The 17,717-nt window shown below is 37.1% G+C and overlaps 1 protein-coding gene and 1 non-coding gene across 2 annotated transcripts in view; both read left to right on the top strand.

Annotated features, from left to right (window-relative positions):
- The window catches only part of Plcxd3 (phosphatidylinositol specific phospholipase C X domain containing 3), a 192,302-nt gene that overhangs the window by 81,596 nt on the left and 92,989 nt on the right, over window positions 1-17,717 (top strand). The gene's annotated exons all lie outside the window — the stretch shown is intronic.
- On the top strand, window positions 14,791-14,916 carry LOC115071889. Its single transcript, XR_003850948.1, has one exon. It is a non-coding gene; the product is annotated as a small nucleolar RNA SNORA3/SNORA45 family (small nucleolar RNA).

Below are 17,717 nucleotides of genomic sequence, written 5' to 3'. Positions count from 1 at the left end.
AATCAGAAAGAGCCCAAATGAATGACAATGCCACAAGTCAAGAATCTAGAAAAACAGGAACAAACAAAACCCAAACCTAGCAGTTGAGAAAAACATAATAAAAGTCAGAGCAGTAATCAATGAAATAGAAAAAAAAATACAAAGAATCAATGAAACTAAGAGCTTTATTCAAAAATGATAACCAATATATACAGACCTTCAGTCCAGCTAAAAAGAAAAAAAGAAAGAAGAAAGAAAGAAAGAAAGAAAGAAAGAAAAAAAAGAAAGAAAATCCAAATAAACAAAAACAGAGATTAAAAGGGAACATTGCAATAGACACTAAAGAAATCCAGACCATTATAAGGGAATACTTTTAAAATTTATACTCCATTGAACTAGAAAATTTTAATGAAACACCTGAATATCTAGATTCAACAGAAACACCAAAATTAAACCAAGAAGAGATCAATAATGTAAACAGTTCCTTAACAAATAAGGAGACCAAAACAGAAATACAAAACCTCCCACTAAAAAGAAAAGCCCAGATCCAGATGGATTCACAGCAGAATTTTATGAGACCTTCAAAGAACTGCAACCAAAACTGCTTAAATTATTTAATGAACTAGAAAACAGAGCTGAGGAAATTAACCAGCTTGTTACACCAAGAAAAGGGAACAGAAATAGGAAGAGGCTAATCAGCATGGAAAATAAATGGAGAAACTCCAAGTTGAAATTAGTAAGAATTCCAAAGAAAATTTAGATAAGATAGGGAATAAGTAATATAAAAGAAATCATTGCTAATAACTTAAAGATTTGATGAAGATGAATCTTTACTTGAACAGATCCTATGAGTACTGAGAAGGAGAAACTCCAAGTTGAAATTAGTAAGAATTCCAGAAGAAAATTTAGATAAGATAGGGAATAAGTAATATAAAAGAAATCATTATTAATAATTTACAGATTTGATGAAGATGAATCTTTATTTGAATAGATCCTATGAGTACTGAGAAGGAAATAAAACTCCCAATTGTCCCTGGAAATATAGGACAATTGAAAAAAAGATATTAATAACAATAAAAAGGAAATGTTGGTATTTTACAAAGAATAATATTAATTAGAAGAATTCTCAAAATTATTAATGGCATGAATGAAATGGCTCTTCAAAATGCAGATGTTGAGCTGGGAGTGGTAGTGCATGCCTTTAATCCTAGCACTCTGGAGGTAGAGGCAGGTGAATCTCTGTGAGTTCAAGGTCAGCCTGGTCTATGTAGTGAGTTTCAGGCTAGCTGGGGCTACAGGGAGACCCTGTCTCAAAAAAAAAAAAAAAGAAAGAAAAAAAAATCAGATGCTAATAACAGTCATTCTAAAATTCTTTAACAGATGAATTATTATACAAAGTAAAGACATTTTTTAAATGACAAAACTGGGAGACAGATCACCTTAATCAAATAAGCTATTAATAATAATAATAAGCTTAATAAAATAGCTTAATAAAATAAGCTATTTTAAAAAGGGAGAAAGTTTCAAGGAAGAATGGGATACAAGAGGTAACAAGAATATATGCACATCTAAATGAACACGAAAGACACAACTTAGTTAAAGCAATTCTCATTTGGAAAGAGAATGTTTAAAGGAAAGGCTAAATTTCTAGGTAATAATAGATCACGTGATAAAAGGGGACAGTCATTTTGTGTTGAGTGTGTGTCTGCCTGGTGCATGTGCAGACACTGAAGAGGTTATCGGGTACTTTCTTCAACCCCTCTCCATTTTATTTGAAACAGGCTCACAGTTTTTTGTTTTGGTTAGGCTGACTACCAGTGAACTCCCAGGTTAAGCCAGGATACAGCTGTGTCATCCTACCCTCATCTGAAAAGCTGTGGTTACAGGCACATGTGGCCATGCCTGGCTTTTACAGAAGTGCTGCTGGGGATCTGAACTCTGGTCTTCTTGTTTTCAATGCAAGTGCTGTTACTCACTGAGCCATCTTTTCGGTTCCAACAATTAGTTTGCTAATATCATTATGTTCTCCAAGTGAAGGATAGAAATATTAATATGAGACTGCTAAATTAAATATGTTGATACAATTGATTGCTGGAGGCTAAATAGAAATAAAACATGGAACTTTGAAACCAGTATAGGAAAAAGGAAATAAGTCATAGATGATTTTTGAAAAGGCTTCAGGCAGAATGGAAAGGTATGGAGATGGAAAGATACAAGACTGAATAAAACAAAATTTATTGATAAAAATGTAAACAGTTAACATAGAATTAAGCAAAGAAGCACGAAAAACAGGCTGAAGACTTTAACATATAATTCACTGCAGAAGAGATAGGTAGCAAATAAGTAAGTGAAAAGGGGTTCTATGCCATTTGTCTTGGGGAAATTGAAATTAAATCCACAATAAAATACCAGTGCGCACATGTTTGAATGACCACAGTTCAGAACACTGGTAGGACCAAATGCACCAAAATGTGGACTAACAGCAACACTTGGGCATTACTGCAGGCATTCAAAATGGTGGAGGTGCTTTTGGAAGTTTCCAGCAATACTAAATAAGCTCTTAATGTGGTATAGCAATCAAACCACTCCATTTTACCCAAAGGAATTGAAAATGCATGTGTTCAAAAATCTTACATGTGAGTGTTCATAACAGTTTTATCTATAATTCCCCAAATTTGGAGCAACGAAGATACCTTACTAGGAAAATAAATCATGGTACACCCAGACAATGGAATGCTACTCACTGCTAAAAATAAAGGCGCTCTTAAACTGTGAAGAGAAATGGAGGACCCTGGGATGCACATTAGTAAGTGAAAGAGGCCACAGTGAAAGTGAAAAGGCTACAGTGGTAACCAGATGACACTATGAAAAGGGAAACACTAAAGAGACAGGGAAAATATCAGGGGCCTTCAGGGGCTGGGGAAGGAGGACAGGAGACTATTCAGAGCAGAGAGGTTTTGTAGGGCAGTGAAATTACTTTTTCTATTATTGAAGCATTCTACCTTTTTCCAGACCCACAGGGTATATAATGTTGAGAGTGAACCCTAATTTAACCTGTGAACTTTGAGTAATAATGATGTATTAATGTAAGTTCTTAATTGAAGCCAAATACTGCTGCAGTGGGAGATGTTGATAATGGTGTACCATGTTTATGCTGAGGCCAAGGATATATGGGAAACTTCTGTAACTTCTGTTCAACCTTTTTCTGTGACCTTAAAATTTTTTAAACATTTAGGGGGAAAACCAATGAAAATAATTCTGCTTTTATGAACTTCATGAGAGACACTTTTGAGATGCAAGTACTAGCAAGTTTGAAAGTAAAAGGATAGAAACATGTACTAAGTAAATACCAACCAAAGCAAGTTGTGGTTACATTAGACTCACACACATTAGACTGCAAAGTAAAAAATGTTATTATCAGAGAAAGATGAATGTCACTCAGTGGGCAAAGGAAAAATTCACCATGAAACAAATTACCCCAAAGCTACATACACCTATCAAAATAGCCCCAAAATTTAGGAAAAAAAACTTACTGCACTTCAATAGCAGAATTCATAATTTTAGTTATGATATATTTGCAACATAATTGCTATATTATACACTTAGACAATTATAAAGATTTGACAAGATAGTTGACAAAATTGATAGGTATCTAGTTCCCCACAATGAAGGATACGTATGCTTCCAATGCATACTTGGAACATATTTTAAAATTAATTATATATGGACATATATACATATATATACAAATAGTTTGTGCATCTCTTTTGTAAAATTTATTCTGAGGATCACAGTGCTTGATCCTTAATTTCTTTTACATTATATTCTGAGCCATAATAACTATTTTGAATAAAAATTCCTTACTTACAGTGCCAAACTTGGAGATAAATAATGAAAAGAAGGAAAATTTTATTTGAAAGTTAGGGAATTAAACATTTACAATATCTCAAAGTAAACATCTCTAATATTTCCTGGGCCAAAAAAACAAACAAACAAAAAACAGTAAATCAAAGTTGATATCAAAACATAGAATTAAGCCAAACTGGTCCTTACAAGTGAAATTAAATCTTTTATGCATATATTAAATAAGAAAAAGACAAATTCATAAAATCAGCTAACTTACAATATTAGAAAAAATTAAAATTATTTCTTGATTACTATGAATCATTGCTAGAGGGCAGCAGAGGAGAAATGGAATCTGTGGGTACAAAGGGCACTTGATTTTTTTTACAAGATTAGTTTTGAGGGGCAAATGTAGAGCAAGGTTAGTTTGTTTGATAGCTGTATTGTATGTGCATGAATCTGGCTGAAAGGGTATATCTCAAGTATTATCATGTACATACCAAAAAGAAAGGAAAGAAGACGAGGGAGGGAGGGAAGGAAGGAAGGAAGAAAGGAAGGGAGGAAAGGTGGGTGAACAAGTGATCCCTGTGCTGTAGTGGATATGCTAATTAGCTTAATTGTATGCAATTATGTCATAATACAGTACACATATCAAAGTATCAGGTTGTATATTTTAAATATGTACAATCTTTATTTGTTAATAGTGCCTTAATAAATACAGGGAAAGGTAAAATTCAAACATGAGGGGCAAAGTCAATTGAGTAAATATAATCAGACTATAGAGAGCCCCAAAATGAAAATCTATTTTTTTAAATGTTTTATTATTTTTATTTTATGCATATGAATGTTTTGTCTGCATACAGGTAAGTGCATCTATGTCATGCAGTGCCCATGGAGCTCAGAAGAGGATGACATCCCCTGAAACTAGAGTTATAGATGGTTGTTAGCTGCCATGTGGGTGCTGGGAATTGAATCTGGGTCCTCTGAAAGAACAGCCAGTGCTCTTAACCACTGAACCATCTCTCCAGACTGAAAATTTATCTTTAAAAAAAAAGCAAAAAACTAATCTATTGAGAAATTGAATAGGAAAAGGAAATATAAAAATAATTCTGGAAATAAAGACATTTCAACTATTTATGTAGTAGATGTTTAGGAAAATTCTGTGAACTACTTTATATAAAACCATTTGAAAAACAGAAATTATTGAAAAATAAATAAAATAGAACTAGAAAACGCAAAAGCCTTAATGATTAATCACAAAAAAATTAGTCTTTAAAATCTGATCATGGCCGGGCGTGGTGGTGCATGCCTTTAATCTCAGCACTCGGGAGGCAGAGGCAGGAGGATCTCTGTGAGTTCAAGGCCAGCCTGGTCTCCAAAGGCAATCCAGGCCAGCTAAGGCTACAGGGAGACCCTGTCTCAAAAAAACCGAAAAAAAAAAAAAAAAAAAATCAGATCAAAACTGAAAAACACAACATTTAAACCAGACTATTTTTCAAGCATAATCCACCAAACCATCAAACACATAGCTCATATTTCATATAAACTGTTCTGGGAGAAGAGGAAAAATTAAAATAATAAATCAAAGTCCGATAGGGCTTATGACAAGAATGTACAAATAATTTAAAATTAGAAAATAATATCATTCACCACACTGAGAGAGAAGACAGCAAAAGGAGTATTTGATCTGCTCCCAAATACAGAAAAGGAATCTAATAAAATTTAACTTTCATTCATAACTTTAAAAAAGGAAGATCTCCACATCTTCAAGCAAACTTTGAAAAGCAAATAGACACCTTGATCAGATAAGATATATTTATAAAATACCCAGTTCCGGTCTTGAATTTGACAATGGAAAAGACCTTCTCTTTCAGCTTAGAAGAAGAGCAAAGATGGTGCTGTCAGCAGGTATTAGCGGCTCAGATAGCATATTAACGGGGAAAAAAAGCAGACATATCGGAGAGAGAGAAATAAAACTGCCATTTTCATAGCAAAACAAAATGCATGGAAGTATATCTTTATGAATATGAAGAACCTCCATCTCCCCCTTGATAATGCCTGTCTCCTATTATCCCTCTGTCTTGAGCTCCTTCTTCCCCTTTGCCCCATAGTTCTTTTCCACTTTTCTGACTTCTGTGGTTACATCAGTGTGAACATAGCACATAAAAGATCAGATAAATGAAGAGAAGTATGATATTGAAAGGCAGGAACCATCAATATAAAAAAGTGAGAATTTTCTCCCAAATTATTCTGTCAATTAAAATCTCAATGAAAACTTCAATAAGCCTTTCAGTGGATCTGAATAATATATTCCAATATATAGCCATAGAAAAGGGTTAACCATGGGAATTTTAACAAAGTAAGGGGAAAGGAAGGGAAAAGGAATTTGTCTTACCCAGGTATGCAAATACACTAGCTGGCAAATATCCAAGCCAAAGAGCCTGGCAAAAGGTGAAGAAAGGATTAAACCATGTCCCACTGCTGCCAAGTCTAGCCTCCTAGAGATTTCCTCTTAGAGATTTAAATCTTACTGTAAAGGTGTTTCCAGGATTGGAAAATGAAGAGGGTGTAAGGGCAGTAATGAATGAGGATAAGAAAGTTGTTATAGAAAAGGAAAGCTGACGAAATTGTTGTTGATAGTCATTTAGAAATGGAGTCCTAAACGACTTTGAGCAAAAATGTGTATTTTTCTGTTAGCTGTAAAGATATTGGATAGGAAGAAAAAAATGCAATAAGTGTATTAAAATGGACACACATATAATGCAAGTAACTCTGAAAGCAAGACTGAAACTATTCTTTTGTGTATATTAGAACAATGTCTAGGGAGAATCTAAGTTGTTTATTCTTTTGCAACCGATACTGAAAATGATAGTAAATACATGAAAGGCATATTATTTTATCAAAAGTGTTAATTAATGAACAGTTGATACATAGATCTCAATGGTTTATGTTCTAGTTACTTTCTACTGCTGTGATGCAAACATCGACCAAAGGGGGAGGAAAGGGTTTATTTGGCTTACAGCACAGTTCATCACCAAGCAAAGCCAAGGCAGGAACTCAGGACAGGAATGTGGAGCACAGATGGAGGCATGCTGCTTACTGGCTTGCTCCCAATGACCCATGCTCAACCTGCTTTCTTATACAATACAGGATGACCTGCTCAGGGGTGATACCACACACAGCGGTCTGGGCCCTCCCCTTACATCACTCAGCAATCAAGAAATGCCCATAGACATGGCCACAGGCCAGTCCAATGGAAACAAAACTTCAATAGAAGTTCCCTTTACCCAGGTGTATCAAGTTGACAACTGAAGCTATCCAGTACAGTTTGCCGTTTCTTTCCCCTTTGACTTCATTCTTTATTTACAAGTGTTTGTTTACTGTAGATATTTTTTTAACTTAAAAAAAATTTGTTGAGAATTTCATACATGCATATAAGGTGTTTTGATCAAATCCATGCCCACTCCCTCCCCTCCAACTCCTCCCATATCTCCCCGTCACTTTTTCTTCACAACTTCATGTACTCTTTCCTTTTGTAAAAAAATGGGTTTTTTTGCTACTCAAACAGTCCCCCCTCTGAAGAGGTAACCCTAAAATCTTTTAGGGATTAGATAAGAGCTCCCAAATACTTTTGACATTTTTGGCCTTCGGAACAGAGTACGTTGCTGAGAGGCCCAAGGACTTTTTGACTTTTAGCCAAGAAACTGGCTACTTTTCTTTGGGGTGTTTTTACCCTAACTGCCTAGCCAATTCCTACCTCCCATTCTTATCACACCATCCTCTGAAGAGGTTACCCAAATTGCTGATAGGGAATTGGGACACAGACCACTCTGGCTTCTTCCATGCTGAACAGGGACGCACGATGAGGCAACTAGGGTACCCCTTCAGTGGATCTATCTAAAAGACTCCCAAATTACATAAATCTTAACTGTTTGGAGAAAGAAACTCCTCGACTGGTGCCTAGGCAAACTGGTGGTCTCTTAGGCACCAGTTTGCCTTTAAAACACATTCTTTAGGATACCCGAGTTAATTTCAGCTTGAATATTTTATTTCCAATCAGCTGAAATTAGCTTGCCCATATTTTAAAACTTTCCACTCATCTGGTTTCCATCAACTAGTATTTTAAGACTATGAAATATCTAGACATTGTAATGTTCTACAGACTATTTTAAGAAATGTAATTCATGGACTCTACCTATCTTGAAATTCCTTATATTTTAACTAGAGAGATATGGTCCAAAAAAATCAAGAAAGAATTAATGACTGATCAATATGGATCTGAGAATAAATTATATAAAAGAGAAACACAAATAGCAATGTGCATGGGGAAGGATTTACTACATTCTGCCTTAGTGTTTGAAGACCTGATATTAAACATGTTTTTCCATTCTTTGTGTGTATTACCAGAAAAAATAGCATAGGAATTTAGAGAGCAGGCACTGTTTCTGGCAGTGTGTTCTGCTCATAGTGGGGGAGTGGGAACCAAAGTTCTACTTCGTGGGCTAGCTCCAATAGAAAGAACACAGGTATCGCAGTGAAAAATTATCCCAACTTGGCAACATAATGGAGCCTAGGATTTTGTTTCCTGTCGCTCCTTGTCACGGCGTGTTCTAGGCGTATCCAGTTGTAGAGAGAACCTGCCTGAAAGAGGTTCCTTAGTGAAGAGAATGTAGAAGTGCTGGACAAAATTAGGGAGTGGGAAAAGACTGAAAAGGCATACTCGTGTCATTTCATACCTAGTTTCATGTCCTCACTTTTTGCCTACTGTTATCTTGCTATCCAAAAGATAATTTCTCTTCCTAAGTGTTTAGGTTGGCATTGTTGTCAGTCTAGGGGTATTGTTGGGTTGGTTTTCTCGGCCAATTTAAGAATTAAAAGGCAGGACAAATCTCAGACCAGCAGAGAGCAACAGTCAAACTTTTATAGAAAGATGAAGAATCACATTCAAACACATAAAGAATCACATACAAGTATATGCATATTCATAGAGAAAGATGAAGCTCTCCATAAGTACAGAAGGGGCCCAGAACCCAAAATCCAACTTCCTCCAGGGAGAATCTGAGTTTTAAGATTTTTTGTGGTTTTCCTCACCCAATTTTGGATTGGCCAACTTAAACAAAGAAGAGAAGGCTGATAGGTCACATCTCCAAGCTGAGCTGCCTAGGGCTATGTGATTCAACAAGTCAGTTGAAAGGCCCGGGTGGTAGTTAAAAAAATAAGGTCTTCCTGTGAGACTAGGAAGAAGCAGGACGTGTGCCATCATTATGACTTCTCAGTGAGCCTGTTTGCTTATCAGTGATTTGTTCCCTTATATAAATAAGTGCCTGAGGTATAGACTGTCACAGGGAAGCAGAGGAACTGGACTGCTTAGTAGGACAAGTCTGGCAGAAGCTTTGCATGAAAAGTGTAACCTGTTTGCTTACTAGCAGTGAATAGAGTTTTGGAGGTAGTTTAGTACCTTGGCATCTTTTTTGATATCTTATACTTTTCTGGGGAAAAAAAGTGATTATCATACTCTTGCTTCATGTGGTATCTAAGAGTGATTAATTTGGAAGGGTGAGGAACACTAGATCTGTACCAATGGATCATTTGTGTTGCATAACTAGGTCTAGGATTTTATAATGGCCATGTGACTCCCAAAATGTGTATTTCTGATGGAGGAAGAGTTAACTAAACCTAATAGATCAAACTCATAGAAGTTCAATGTCGGGACAGGTATTAGTTCTCTTCTAGTCCTTTTTGTGTTAGGTCTTTTAATCAACATACATCCAGAAGTTCATTACTGTAGAATAGAAAGTAGTCTATTTGAAAAGTCATATGGGAGACTGCTTGCCACCAAACCTGACGATGTGAGTTTAATGCCTGGGACCCACATGGTAGAAGAAGAAAACCAACTCTTTTAAATTGTCCTCTGACCTCACAAGCACACTATGGTGCACACCCATACTCATAAATGAATGAATAAGTAAATAAGTAAATAAGCATCCTAGTTTTGTTTTTGTTCCTGTAATAAATGTTATGACCAGAAGCAACTTGGAGAGGAAAGTGTTAATTTCATCTTATAATTCCAAGGCACAGTACATCTTTGAAGGAAGTAAGGCAGGAACTCAAGACACAAACCTAGAAGCAGGAATTGAAGCAGAGGCCATAGAGGAAAGCTGATTAGTAGCTTGCTTCCCAGGCCTGTATTCAACCTGCCTTCTTATAAAACACAGAACCACTTGCCTAAGTGTGTGGTACCATCCACAGTGAGCTGGGCCCTTCTGCCATCACCCCAAAATCAAGAAAATCCTCACAGATATGGCCACCAGCCACTCCAATAGAGGAAATTCCCCAAGTATGTCAAGTTGAAAATTGAAACCATTTTTTTTTAAAAATTTTTAAATTGTATTTATTTATTTATTTATTTATTTATTTATTTATTTATTTATTTATGTGAGTGTTATGCTTGCATGTATGTAAGTACACCATGTTGTGCAGTGCCCACAGAGGGCAGAAGAGGGCAATTGGATCCCCTGGAACTGCAGTTATGGATGGTCATTAGCTGCCATGTGGGTACTGAGATTCAATCCTGTGTCTTCTGCAAGAACAGCCAGTGCTCTTAACCACTTAGCCATCTCCCAGTCCCTCACACAGCCTTTTAAAAGGCATCCAGCAGCTGAATTACTGCCACATCAAAGTATAATCAACCTCTTCAATTCTTTCTGAGTCTTCAAAATCATGCCCTCTCTGTCTGCCTCCTACTTCTCACTACATACAAACTGACTTTAATGTTGAATAGCTTCACCTTTTGGAGTATAGTGATCACAATTTGATTGTGAATCATAAGAAATGACAAAACATTGGGCTGGAGAGATGCCTCAGTGCTTAAGAACACTGATTGTTCTTGCAGAAGACCCAGGTTCTAATCCCAGCACTCACATGGCAGCTAACAACTGTCGGTAAATCCAGTCCCAGGGAATAAAACAGCCTCTTTGGACCTCCGTGGCATTGCACAGCATGGGTGTACCTACCTACACGCAGGCAATACATGCATACACATTAAATAAAAATAATAAACTTTTTTTAAAAAAGGAAATGACAAAATATTTTGGGGTTTTATGTTTCCAAAATATGAATTCAGTGCCCCTGTTGGAGTAGTTCATGAGCGAATGTGTTTTCAGCGGGGAGCCATGAAGAAATGTGGGAAACAGTGTGACAGTAAGAAGAGAGGGAAGTAGAAGCCAGATATGAACCGGACTTTGGGAAGTCTTACTATCATTTAATTTTAAATGAGATGACTTGCAAATGAGATTGTGTACTATTCAGTTTTGTGTTCATCTTAGCAACGATACTACTAGAAATTCATTCAGTATTACATGAAGTTTGCCACCCCATGTGACTGTGATTCTTACATGTTTTCATTTGTTTTTGTGTCTGCTGTGTAAGTTTGTCAGAGACTTTACATATTATTCATACTTCCTTTCTTTCTGCTTTCACACAGAGCTGACTTCATCAGAATTCCTTAGAATTTTCTACTCACATAATTCTAATGGCAAACTATGTAGAGTAGACCCAGGGACTGTGGGTCTGTGGGTCACAAGGGAGAAAACTTTTTGAAGCTTCACGTTTCATCTTAAAAACAAAGGACAAAGCAAAATGTGTCTTATTTTCTGTAATATATCTGTGTCTGTATGAAAGAGAGAGTTTTAGATGAAAATAATTTTTCCTTCCTTTAAATATCCAATTAAAATGATGTCTTGAAAAGATGCCGTATGTCTTGTACTAGATTCTAGAACCGTATGCTGCCATGTTCCTCCATTGCACTTTGACAGGCGCAGATACCCCATCATCCTGGACAACTCTTCCACACTAATGAACAGTTACATTTTGTTGGATTAATTGATAAGTTTTGATTTCAGATGTTTTAGTATGCCATCTGGATTCCCAGAACCAATAGATAGATAATTCTACGTTGCTAATAAGTAGAGAGAAAAAAAGACCCGATGTTTAATTTCTTTAGCCCATATGTATAAATTACAAAAAGCATACTTAGTGTGCTCAGTCAGACCCAAATGTACATGAGATCAGGCCCCACTGTGGGCAAGTTTCCTGTGTTCTCCTGTGGAGGTGTTCACGGTCACCTTACCCACGTACCCATGTTTCCTTGGTAAAGCCCCATCTTCACAGAGTTGTGCAGCACAGGTATGTGCCATGGCTTGTCAGCTTTGTGATGGTGATGTTTTCCTAATTGTTAGGGAAAAGGTCAGCAAAGTTATTTGCAACAATTAATTGCTAATCAAAGAGAAGTTAATATGAATATTTTCTTCTGTTGCAAGATTTTATTTTCCTCCTTTGGGAATTCTTTAAGACTTCTCAGAGGACTGATCATCCAGTTACTGTTGACTCTTCAGTCACTGGTTCTATCTTTTTGCATTGCTGGGTAGAACAAGAGTCAAGGGAGTGCTTTTCTGCACTATGGTCAAGAAGAACCTTGCTCCTCTCTCTTGATAGAGGCTAGGTATCTTCTGCTTCCAGTTCCTACTTCCTGGAATAGGAAAGAGAAAGCTGATCCAGGGATCCTCAGAAGGCATCAGGTTTTCACCTGTCCACCGAACTGCAGTGGAGAAACTGTAAGGCAGGGTTCATCAGTAAAACCCAGAAAGATATTCCTTCCTGGAACTCTTAGTTCACAATGGATAATATAGTAATTGCCACATGCAGAGAGCTCTACATTTTCAAAGCACCACTTTCACTTGATTATCATAGCACAATGAGATATATCCATTAGTGTTAGCCACAAACAGGGAATCTATTAGGTTGGGTTGGAACATTACCTCCATTGTTTTTGTCACGGTCCAAACTGGTCCAGGTCAGTATTTTTGTTCGTGTTGGATTAACTGGTTTTCTTCTGTTGTCAAGCGATTTTTATCCCCACAGAAGTTGAACTCCTCACATTATACAGCGTGGGGCTCACTGCAGTGAAGATTTAGGGGAGTTGCCTTCAAGTACAGGAAGAGTTGTGCCTCTACTCCTACCTTCCTGAGCTCTGTTGCACATCTTACTAGACCAGGTGCCTTAAGCATGTGGGAAAGGTAATTATGGCTCTTGAACTTTTTAACCTGCTGAATCTCTTTGTCTATGGAAATATAATTCACAAAACTACCTCATAAATTCTGAAACCTAATGTATCTCTTTCAAACTGGTCCAAATTTGTTTCTGGCTATGGTCCTACACTTGACACAGTGTCCGGCCTGCCATATGCTGGGGTGTGTCACTGTTTAGCAAGAGGATGCTGAGTGGGTCTGGATGTTTGGAACATTTCAGTATCTTGGCCCTGGACACTACACTGGCTCCCATCTGCTCTTGAGTACAGCTCTTGGAATAGATTCCAATTCTCCAAGAAGGATGTAGTCTGAGATCTACCCTCTCTAGGCTCTGACTCAATATTAGAAGCTCAAACCTCTCTTCTTATTAGGAGATTTTCATTTGGTTAAACTTAGCTCATCAATAGGAGAACTCTGTTCTGTTCTTAGGAAATCTTGATTCCAACTAAAGCTCTATGTCCTAAAGATCTCCTTTCCTCTGCCCTCCTCCCTGTCCTCCTTTACTTTGCCAGTAGTCTCATTCAGGGCTTTTATTGTTCTCAAGTCTATCAATAGATTCCTCACCCATGGAGACTCCCTAAATGAAAACAGCGAAGTGAGGTTTGGGTATTTATTCTTTGTGACCCCTCTTTCTAATGTCTGAGTCTCTTCACTAAAAGCCCTCTTGGCACCTTCACGATAATGTGTTCCTTCCAATTTCTGGAAACAATCCTTAATTATCCTTATACTCTGCAGCCAGGGAGTGTTTAGCAACTAACCTAGAGGCATTCCGTTAGAATCTGTGTTTTCTCTATACTCTAACCACATGGTACTATTATAAGTATCCCCCTTGAATTACCCTAATTAGACTGGACTTTCTGTTTCCTGCTGATACTCTGACTAGTCATTTCATAGGACCAGTCACGTGAAATTTAATAAGTGAAATTTCAAGCTTATAATAATGGCCACCCCTGTTCTAAATTTGCTTGGCAATGACTAAAAATGAGTTTCTTCTTTGGGAGTTTTAGATTTCATTGCATATGGGATTTATATATCTATGAACTAGAAAACAGAGCTAAGTGTCTAAGTGATTAAGAAGTATAAGAAATGCTCAGTGAATTCACAAATGAGCAACATCAGTAGGAAGTAAATGGTCAGATGAAACTCATGGATAAGCTATCAGGTTCCCCTCAACATCAAAGAATCATTTGTGAATTTTTTGACCTGAATCTAGGATGGATGCTATATTCAAAGCTGTACCAAAACAGATAGCCTGTGGTGGTGTTCTAAAGAGTTGGCAGAATATTGGCCTTAGACAAAGTCTTCTGGAAATGATTGTTCATGGACTCATCACACATGCAATGGCTCCAATTGGGGACTGGACTTGGCACATCTCTCAGTGAAATATAAAACTTCTTGGGTCTCTTGAATTAAACATTCTTTTTGAAAAGGCATAGAAAAAGTGGGGATTGAAGGGCTGCCATTTTAGTCTTAGCTATTGCTCATTAACAATATACTAAATATCTTTTAATCTGAAAATAATTTCTGGTTATAATAATTATGTTATATAATAATTGTTATAAGTTAGTTTTGGTTTTTCTTTGAAATGAAGATACTTAGAAACACACAATAATGTAAGACTCATGTAATAATTGCTCTCATATTCACCATCCATGTGAAGAAATAAAATATTCCCAGTGTACTGTATCCACTGCCTCCTTTCTGAATTGGATACTTTTCCTCTTGTGTCATTCTCTTCACTCACATGAATCAAAAACTAAGGCCCAGTAGACAAATAGCTCTGAAAACTACCTTTGCTTATTGCCACTGAGCTGTAGTATATAGCATGAGGCTATCCTCCACACCTCCAGGGATTATGATTCCATTAATACTATGTGCTCAATCCAAGGCCTCACTTCTTTGGGCCTAAAAAAATACAATTAAGGTAGAGTCCTTGAAGAATAACTGCTGACCTTATTCTCTGGCTGTGGGCCTTGTGGCATAGTCAGTCACCAGGTTAGTGACATTCAAAAAAAAATACAATTAAGACCCTCTCAATGTGAGGGAACTCATGTGGTACTGCAGACATAGCCAGCTACACATGGCTGGAGAAGTAATAGATCTAGAGAAAATCCTACTTTTGCCACATCCTTAGAGCAATGTCATTTCTTTATTCTAAATATGCATCCTCATATTTACAGACAAGTGTACCTTTCACCCCTCATCAAAGAAGCTCCTCTTTGCAACAGATGGAGACTTACAGAGTTCCACAACTGGTCATAGAGAATAAGTGTCTATGAGACACTTAACCCTAAGTGACATATCTTGAATGCAACCTCTACACATAAGATGAATGCACCTCTCAGCTCTTGCCATAGAACTTTCCTTGGGCAGTAAATGGTGATTAACAAAGGAATCAACAATTGGCCAATGCGCAGTGAACAAGAGGCTGCAGAATGCTTATTGTTGAATAGGACACCTATTTCAAAACTTTGCCTCCCAAAGCTCAGGGATTATTGCGGAGGAGAAAGTAGAAAGATTGTAGGAGGGGGTGGATGAACACAAGAAACAGAGTCTTTTCTCATTGTTAGCCACATGTGGGTGCTAGGAAGTGAAGCTGGGTCCTCTACAAAACCGTATCAAGGACATTTAAAGAGAAAGTGGTAGCCCATTGCTACCGTCATTTCCAGTTCACAGATTCCCCAAAGCCAGCTTCTCCTGTCCTTTATCTAAGGTAGTCACAGAACTCTGTGAGGAGACATGAAGAAGCAAAATGGCAGAAACGGAAAGTTTATCACCTGCTAACAAATGAGACTACTGGATTTCTGAGAATTTACTAAGAAAAACAGGGAAAGGCTCATTCAATATAATGTATATGGAAAGAAATTTGGAAATTCAGGCTAATAAGGGAGTCATTAATGTATTTATTAGTGAATGTTACATAACACAGTCATTTAAACGAAAGATTGTGTAACACTATGGAAAAGTATTGATCATATTATGTAATGTATTTGATGTGTTTCTGTCTATATCCATGGCTAATATTATACATAACCAAACCTATTGCAAAAAACCCCAGTGCTTCATAACATACATATGTTAGAGGGAATAGCTTGGGAATTAGTGAAGGTCATGTAAAATTTATATGAAAAATGTCATGTAGCATCATCAAAATGATGCTGTTCAGAATCATCTTGTGCTGTGTTCAATTGTGGTACCTATGTTCTAGTTTTTAGAAAGCAGTCTGTATGTATTCACTAGCTTGACAGACATTATTATTCTGCCTGCTGTGAGGTTGGAAAGCAAGAGGAATATGCTGTTCCTCACATATCTGCATCTCAAATCCCAAGAATAAAGGAATAGAAAGGAAGACTGGAAGGGAGAACAAAGGAACATTCCCACAAACCACAAACGCTTCTTTGATAAGAAACAAAATTCAGCTGTTGGCAATAAGTGGTGTTTTGTGAGGTTGTGATAGAATCAAAGGCTTATATTTAAAGGAGACTTTTTTTCTGTAGCACAAACATGATTAGGGGCAATGTGTATTATTTTAGATTTTCATTATTTATAAAAGAGAAACAAATAGTGTTGGACGTGCAAGAACAAAGCTAAATCGTTGGACTTCAGAGGACTTCTGGCTCTCAAATCTAAGAATTTAATAACTGGACTGTTTACATGTTTCATTTGTTTTCTTCTTTGAAGAAAAAGCTCAATGTAGTGTTATTTGCCTCATTTCAGAACAGTTGGTTTTAGTGTTACAGGTTTAGTTTTATCTAACCTGCTCCCTCCCTTTTATTCTATGCCCTGGTAACAAAAGCTGCTCCTGTGGTTACATATATGCCCCAAACTCTGTGGTGTTCTTCAACTGAAGGGCTTTTGAGAATAAACCACGGGGAGACATGTACATAAAAAGATACCAGCATCTTATAAAACTAACTCCTAAATAGGAATGCAGGAACCCAGGCCAAGTGCCTGGCATGTACATCTCTCCCTTCCACCTCTCTTTCTTTCCCTTATTGTTCATGTTTTCCAAATGGGATTCTGAGCCTCCTTGCTTCTTCTTCAATGGCTGCTATTTGATGCTCAGTTTTGGCTACCTGTCATAAGGGTGAAAGTGATTGGGGGAAAAGATGTTTTATATTAATGTCCTCTATAATTGAGGGCCCTCCAGAGGCTTGAATAGAGGGAAACCTGTTGGTGATAGCGCTGGATATCAGAAGAACCAGCACTCACCCTAAGAGTCTGAAACAGCATGGGCATAAGGAGCAGAGCCTTCCAAAGCTGCAAGGCTTCACGCTGTGGCATGTAGTACAAGAGAAGGAACTTGTGATTGGAGAAATCAAAAAGGAGGAGGACTGTGGACAAGTTGCCTGTCTAAGCTATCCTGGAGGAGGTACCAATGTTTTCTTTGAGTAGTCATAAAATTTTATCATAGCCATAGGTGTTTGCAAGCTTTTGATATATTTCTTTTTTCCCCAATATGTATTTTTATTGAATTTTTGTGCATTTCATACTTACGTCTTAATCATAATTAGACCCCCCATCCCTATCTGTACTTTCATTTCCTTCCCACTGGATTTCATGCGTTCTATCACATATGCTAACACCTACTGAGTCAAGTTTGTGTATCCAGATGTCCTTTGGTGTGAGTTCATCCACTGGACAATTCTTACTCATTCTTTCATTCACTTAAGCAGTATTTGGTGTGAACCACCCATGTGCCAGGAACTCAGTATTCAGTGTTGAATATGAAAATAGTAATCCATAGTTATAATGGAACCTAATACTTCTCGAGTATTTTCTAAATGACACATTCTTTTTTCTTATCAA

This window comes from Nannospalax galili, unplaced genomic scaffold (assembly GCF_000622305.1).
Source record: "Nannospalax galili isolate Female #2095 unplaced genomic scaffold, S.galili_v1.0 scaffold139, whole genome shotgun sequence".
NCBI lineage: Eukaryota > Metazoa > Chordata > Mammalia > Rodentia > Spalacidae > Nannospalax > Nannospalax galili.
This window is presented reverse-complemented; position numbering and strand designations above follow the sequence as displayed.